A 7,415-nucleotide genomic window follows, 5' to 3' on the forward strand; every position below is an offset into this window, starting at 1 on the left:
ACTAATTAGCCTACCAACCTGTATGTTTTTAGACTGTGGGAGGAAACTGGATCACCTGGAGGAAACTTATGTGGTCACGGGGTAAACGTACAAATTCTTTACAAAGAGTGGTGGGAGTTGAATCCAGGTTGCTGACAGTAAAGCACTATGCTACCTGCCTATTCCTTACTCCCTTGGTGTCTCAGACTGCACAACTCTTGCTCAAAAGGCTCATGAATTTCTAAGAGTAGGAAACTTCTGTTAATTATTCTGCAACACTGCATGAAATTTCCCCATCAACTCTTACCAATTTTTAAGCAACTTTTATCTTCATTCTGTCTGGATGTTTGGAATGGCAACTGTTCTGTATGTGATCCCAAGTTACAGTACTTGCAAACACAGCACGGTCATGGACTCTGTCTGCACTTCTCGCTGCCTTGGTAAAGGAGCCCGGGTAATCAAAGAACTCACCGACCATGGACATGTTTTATTCCCCCCTCTCCCAGTGGGCAGAAGATACAAAAGCTTGAAAATATGTATAGTGCTCGCTTCGACAGCACATATACTAAAATTGGAACGATACAGAGCAGATTAGCATGGCCCCTGCGCAAGGGTGACACACAAATTCGTGAAGTGTAAATTGAAAAAAAAGAAAAAAGAAAATATGTATACTTGGCTCAATTACGCTGTTAACAGACTGTTGAATGATCCTCTGGTACGATGAGATTTACTCCTGGGCTCACAGTCTGCCTCATTGTGATCTTGCACTTTATTGTTTACCTGCACTGCATTTTTGGTAGCTTTTATACTTTATTCTGCATTGTCATTGTTTTATGTTACAATTTCTCCAATGATTCAATCTGTATAGACAGTAGGCAAAACGAGTTTTTCACAGCATCTTCGTACATGTGACAAGGATATACCAGAATCAATACTGCACTGATAATGACCCAACACCAATGCCAGCATAGAGACTAATCATGGCGAAAGTGCTGCTGCATATCCATACTGATTGCAGTTCAAAAGTTAAGGATCCAGTTGTAAGGGGAGATGTTGAGCCCCAGGTCTAGGAGTTTGGAGATGAGTTTGCTTGGAATTATAGTATTGAAGGTGGAACTGTAGTCAATAACCAGTAGTTTAACATAGACACAAGAAATTCTGCTAATGATGGAAATCCAGAGTAACACACACAAAACACTGGAGAAATTCAGCATGTCAGGCAGCATCCATGGAAAGAAATAAATGTCAACATTTCTGACTGACATTTTTGAATTGAATTGAATTGAATTGACTTTATTACTTATATCCTTCAGATACATCAGGAGTAAAATCCATTACATCTCTGATTAAATGTGTAATGTGCAATTTATAGTACTTTATTATAAATATTACGCTCAACGGGACAGTCAACATAACATAGAAATACAATGCAGCAGGCCAGGCAACATCTATAGGAAGAAGTACAGTCGACGTTTCAGGCCGAGACCCTTTGTCAGGACTAACTGAAAGAAAAGATAGTAAGAAATTTGAAAGGGGGGGGGGGAGATCTGAAATGATAGGAGAAGACAGGAGGCGGAGGGATGAAGCTACAAGCAGGAAAGTTGATTGGCAAAAGGGATATAGAGCTAGAGAAGGGAGAGGATCATGGGATGAGAGGCCTACGGAGAAAGAAATGGGAAAGGGAGCACCAGAGAGCGATGGAGAGCAGGGAAGGAATGATTGTGAGAGGGACAGAGAGAGAAAAAAACGAGGAAAAAGGGAAAAATAATAAGCAGATGGATAGATAGATAAATAAGGGATGGGGTAAGAGGGGGAGGAGAGGCATTAACAGAAGTTAGAGATATCAACACCTGCTGCGTTCCACCAGCATTTTGTGTGTGTTGCTTGGATTTCCAGCATCTGCAGATTTCTTTGTGTTTGCATATAGAAATACAATTCCTACTTGTTGTGGTTGGAATGAAGTCCAAAATAAGTAACTTTACAGTCTAGATGCTCCAGAGTGAGTGCAAGGCCAGGCAGATAACAAGACCAGAATGATATTCAGTACTAGGTGAGTATATCATGGACTTTCAACTACATTTCACAACATTTGAACTCATTCCTTAATTGGAGAGGTCCATTATTGTATTTGCTTCAGTAACATCACCATGCCATATGATCTGGAGATGTAACATTTTACTGTTTACAGTAACTTCTGTTCACTTCACAGCTGTGCTTTGTACAATACAACAGTGATGACTTTTCAAAGTACTTAATTGGCTATAAATTATTTCAGGTCACACTAGAGTCATGGAATATGTTGTAGAAACCTCTGCTGTATTATTTCAAACTGTATATGATATTAATTATGCTTGTTTGCTGGTTAAATAACTTGTCTGCCTTATCTCTGTACTTTCAAGAATTTGTCACTAATGTTTGGCTTCGTACTTCATAAGATTACACAGGCCGTTAGTCATTTACCAAATGCACCAGTTTAAATGTATCCAAAGATCTATCTGCTACTGGCATCATGATGGATCGTTGCCCTTCTTCTATGGCATCTCTGATCTATTTTTATCGATACTCAGATAACAAAGCCCAAATTTATTAAACAGACATTCTGGCTCATCGCGAAAGTAAGAGCCTTATTGGACTATTGGAAATGCAGCATATTAATTCCAATTGATTGGTTTCTGGTTGGTTTGTTGAATGAATAAAATTTTTTTCTATAGTATTGCAAGAAAATTAATAATAGAGTACACACATAAAAGTTACACTCCATTGCCACTTTATTAGTTACATCTTGTAAAGTACCCACTAAGTGTATGTTAATGGCCCTCTGGTCCTGTACCCCATCCCGTTCAGAGATGCTCTGTTGTAATGAGTGGCTATTTGAGTCATTGTTGCCTTCCTGTCAGCTTGAAGCAGTCTCGCCTTTCTCTTCTGCCCTCTCATTCACAAGGTGTTTTCACCCATAGAACCGTCATTCGTGGATTTTTTTTTTGTTTTTCACAACATTCTCTGAACACTCTAGAGACAGTTGTGCATGAAAATCCCAGGAGACCAGCTGTTTCTAAGATGCTCAAACCACTCTGTCTGGAACCAACTATCATTCCTGGTCAAAGTCACTTAGATTCCATTTCTTCTCCATTCTGATGTTTATTCTGAACAACATCTGAACCTATTCACCATGAACGTAGAAGAATGAGAGGGAACTTGATAGAGGTCTACAAGATTATGAGAGGCATAGATAGGGTGGATAGTCAGTACCTGTTTCCCAAGGTACCAATAGCAAACACTAGAGGGCATATGTACAAAATTAAGGGAGGGAAATTTAAGGAAGACGTCAGGGGTAAGTTTTTTACACAGAGGGTTGTGAGTGCCTGGAATGACTTGCCAGGGATGGTGGTGGAGGCTAAAACATTAGGGGTATTTAAGAGCCTCTTGGACAGGCACATGGATGAAAGAAAAATGGAGGGTTATGGGGTAGTGTGGGTTTAGTACTTTTTTTTAAGGATTATATGGGTCAGCACAACATGGAGGGCTGAAGGGCCTGTACTGTACTGTAGTGTTCTATAGTTCTACGTCTGCACACTTTTATGCATTGTGCTGTTGCCACATGATTCACAGATTAGTTGTTTGCATTAAAGAGCAGGAGTATAGGTGTACCTAATAAAGTGGCCACTGAGTGTAGGTACCAGCAGGCTCCCATTATTATAAGACTATGGAATGGTCCTCTGCTACAGTAAGATGAATTCTTGACTTCAAAATCTATCTCATTATGACCTTGCACTTTATTATTGCCTGCGCTGCACTTTTTCTTTAATGGTAACACTTAATTTTGCATTCTTTTATTTTTCATTGCCTTCACTTCCTCAATGTACTGATGTGACGAATTGAGCTGTGTTGATATAATGCAAAACAATGCAAGTGTCAATAATCAACCAATAAGTTAAGAGAAGAGTGCTGGCCACTCAGCCCTTCCATTCTCTTCTATCATATAATACATCACGTCTGATCTATTTTAGTCTCTGTTCTAGCTTCCAGCATTTCACCTTCTCTCCCCCTTGCTTATCCACAGAGCAGTAGTATTAGTGTGATTACTTGAGTCAAGTATGATGTTCTCCTAAAGGGTTATTCCCTTAATGGAGAACAGCTGTACGTAACTTCGTTTAATGCGGGGAGACTGACAGACTGGCAACCACCACGTGATCCTTGACAGATTGGGATCAGGCTCCAGAGGCATGAAACGCAAGATGACGAGGGACACTTCTCTGCCTCAGCCTTCCTCCACCTTCACTCCCATTGTGATGCACCATCACCTTCTGTCAGCTCCACTGTTGAGATCATGGTCTGGGACCTCTGCCTTGACCTTACCGACATGGTGACTCCACCAGGAACTAAGTTCCAGATGCATTGCTCTCAGGATCTCAGGAATCCACAAGCCGTGATAAGGTGACAGTCCTTGGAGAATTCCTCCAAAGAGTGCCTATATATAACTATATAGACTCCATTTCCCAGCCCTTTGATTTCCAAAGTTTCATAATCACCTGAGAAGAATCTGATTTATGTCCTACTGTCTTCTTTGCCAGTCCTCTACACTGTCCACAACACCACCAATCTTAGTACCATCTGCTAATTTACTAACCTGTCCATCTATGTTTTCAAACAGTATATATACGCACAAGTATTTAGTTACTTCTCCAATTCTCCAAGGATCATCACCTGGTTGTGCTGTAGAGGCTTGTGTGTCTCTAAGATCCTGACAGTGATGTTGTCTGGAATTTAGCCATGTGGTACCTAGCTCCTGGTAGGGTCACCCAGGGTGGTAAGGCAAAGGGGGCGGTTGGAGACAAAGAGTGATCCAATCAAGGGCTCAGTGGTGGAAGATGATGACACATCACAATGGCGGTGAAGGTGGAGGAAGGCTACAGCTGTGAAGCGTCTCCAGTTGTCTTGCACTCTATGCCGCCGGAGCCTGACCCCGATCTGTCAAGGTGGCTACCTGTGCATCAGCCTCCCCACATTAAACAATGTCACACACAGGCATTTTCCATCGATGCAATCCATCCTGGCATTCAGATTAAGCCCCGTGGCGATATACTATATATGGAATCCGGATCAGCCCCTGCAGCTACTTGATGACCCACCTATAGTCATCAACCCCTTAGGAGGGTGTCATACTTGACTCAGATGATTGCACTAAGACCATCGGTAACTACTCTTGAATTAAGTATCTTGCTGAGCCATTTCAAAGGGCAGGGAAGGCTCAATGACACTGATGCATCTGGAGCCAAACACAGCACAGAGTAGGAAAGAACTGCAGACTCTGCTCACGGAAGGAATTAGTGAACCACATCAGCTTTTAAAACAATGCAGAAGGATCATGGTCATAATAACTAATTAGTTATGTCAGAACTATTAATTAGATATAACTTTCCTCTTATAGGAAATACGTCACAAAACTGAAAAACATGCAAAGAACATTTACCAGACTGTTACTAGGACCTGGAGACCTTAGTTATAGAGAGAGGTTGGTCAGGCCCAGACCTCATTTCCCAAAGTGCGTAAAATCCTGAGAGACGTAGATAGGATAAATGTAGTTAGTTGTTTGTCCATGGAAAATGAAATCAAAAACTAGAGTTCATTGACTTAGGGTAAGAGGGTAGAGAAGTAACAGGTACCTGAAGGGCAACCTTCTTATGCAAAGACTGGAACATATATGGAACAAGCTACCAAAGGAAGTGGTTGAGGCAGGTCTAATAACAGCACCTAAAAGATTCTTGGACAGGTACATGGACAGGAACTGTTAATATGAGCTAAATGCAGGCAGATAGGACAGGCAAAGGCTGGCACTTTGGTTGGCATGGATGAGTTGACTGGGTCTCTTTCCATATTGCATAACTGTACTTGTGTATTCTTTGGTGACAGGTTATTAAGTTAATTAAAATCCACAGCTGTTTAGATGGGATTTGATATTAATCTGTGGGTTAAGAAATTAGTTTAGAGGAATGAGGGAGAATATCTTTGAAACCTATTGAATATAAAAAGGACCAGATAGAGTGGACATGGAGAGGAAGTTTCCAATAGTGGGAGAGTTGACTATCAGAGGGCACAGCCTCAGAATAAGACATCCCTTTCAAGCAGAGACAAGAAGGAATTTCTTTAGACAGAGGGTGGTATGCCGAGGATGGACCAAACTGCTGATTCAGACAAGAAAAAAGTTGGAGTTGTGTGATTCATGATAAACTCTCTGTGGTGCTCTGATGTGACAGGTTGTTTGTATTCATGTTCCCTCAGCCTTGAACACCTGACGATCAAATACTGACGTTCCATTTACTGAGAGAGCTCTCCTCTGTGATCCTGACAGCAGTTTACAGACCACCGGTGGCCAACAGTAATGAAACGCATGATATCATCACCAAACAAGAATCGGTCCACCTCATTGTATTTCATATCATAGTCAGGGTTGGATTTCCAACAGGCCTTTTTTGAAGAAATCCCTGTCAAAATACCATCAGCATATAACCTGTAGCACCATAGGTCACAACACACTAGACTAAGATAAAGAATGCCTACAGTTCCATGCCCAGACTGCATTTCAGGACATCCAATCACTTGGCAGCCCTTCTCCTACCTGCACAGAGGCAAGGGCTAAACAGCAAGGCTTCAGAGATAAGGGCAACAAAGAGCTGGTTGCAGGAGGCAAAAGAGTTGCTGTGGGATTACCTCAAGTTAGTAGACTGGCCTGTGTTCAAAAGCTGATCTGTGGATCTGAATGAATACACCATGGCTGTCATGGACTTTATAAAAATAGTCATAGATAAGTGTGTCTCCAAAAGTCTTTCAGTCTTCCTCAAATTGAAGCGCCTGATGAACCATCCAATTGGCCATCTGCTGAGGGCCAGGTTCGAGACATTCAAGTCTGGTGACAAGGAAAGTTACAAGAGGTTCAGGTACAATTTCCAGAAAGCCATCTCACGAGTGAAGTAGCAATTCTGGACTAAACTTGAATCAACAAAGAATGCTAGACAGCTTGAATGCTATCACCTCTCAGAAATTGAAATCAAGCGACATTGGTGACAACAAGGCTTCACTTCCAGATAAACTCAATGTCCTCTGTGCTTGCTTTGACCATCAAATTTTTTTTGTGGCCTCCGTCAGTCGTGGTCGACCATGGATATTGCGCCTCTGGTAGTCACTGAAGCAAAGCTGGATTGTCCAGGGCAGAGTTGATATGGAGATCCATCTGTTGCCCATGCAGTGGGACCCCCCCTCTCCACGCTGATGACCGGTCCACAGGAACGACGGAAGTCGGTACAGTTTGGTGCCAGCAGCGTCGCAGGAGTTGCCGTGCCGGTGCTGGGTACAGCAGTCAGCCACCTTCAGGACTCCAACTCCGGATTTTTCCTCGGGGTTTACTCCCAAAGCCTTTCCTGTGAGCAGGTATAGTCACA

The 7,415-nt window shown here is 42.1% G+C and overlaps 1 non-coding gene across 1 annotated transcript; it reads left to right on the top strand.

Annotated features, from left to right (window-relative positions):
• Positions 1-520: 520 nt before the first annotated feature.
• On the top strand, positions 521-627 carry LOC132398748 (U6 spliceosomal RNA). Its single transcript, XR_009513778.1, has one exon. It is a non-coding gene; the product is annotated as a U6 spliceosomal RNA (small nuclear RNA).
• Positions 628-7,415: the final 6,788 nt, after the last annotated feature.

This window comes from Hypanus sabinus, chromosome 8, assembly GCF_030144855.1.
Source record: "Hypanus sabinus isolate sHypSab1 chromosome 8, sHypSab1.hap1, whole genome shotgun sequence".
Lineage (NCBI taxonomy): Eukaryota > Metazoa > Chordata > Chondrichthyes > Myliobatiformes > Dasyatidae > Hypanus > Hypanus sabinus.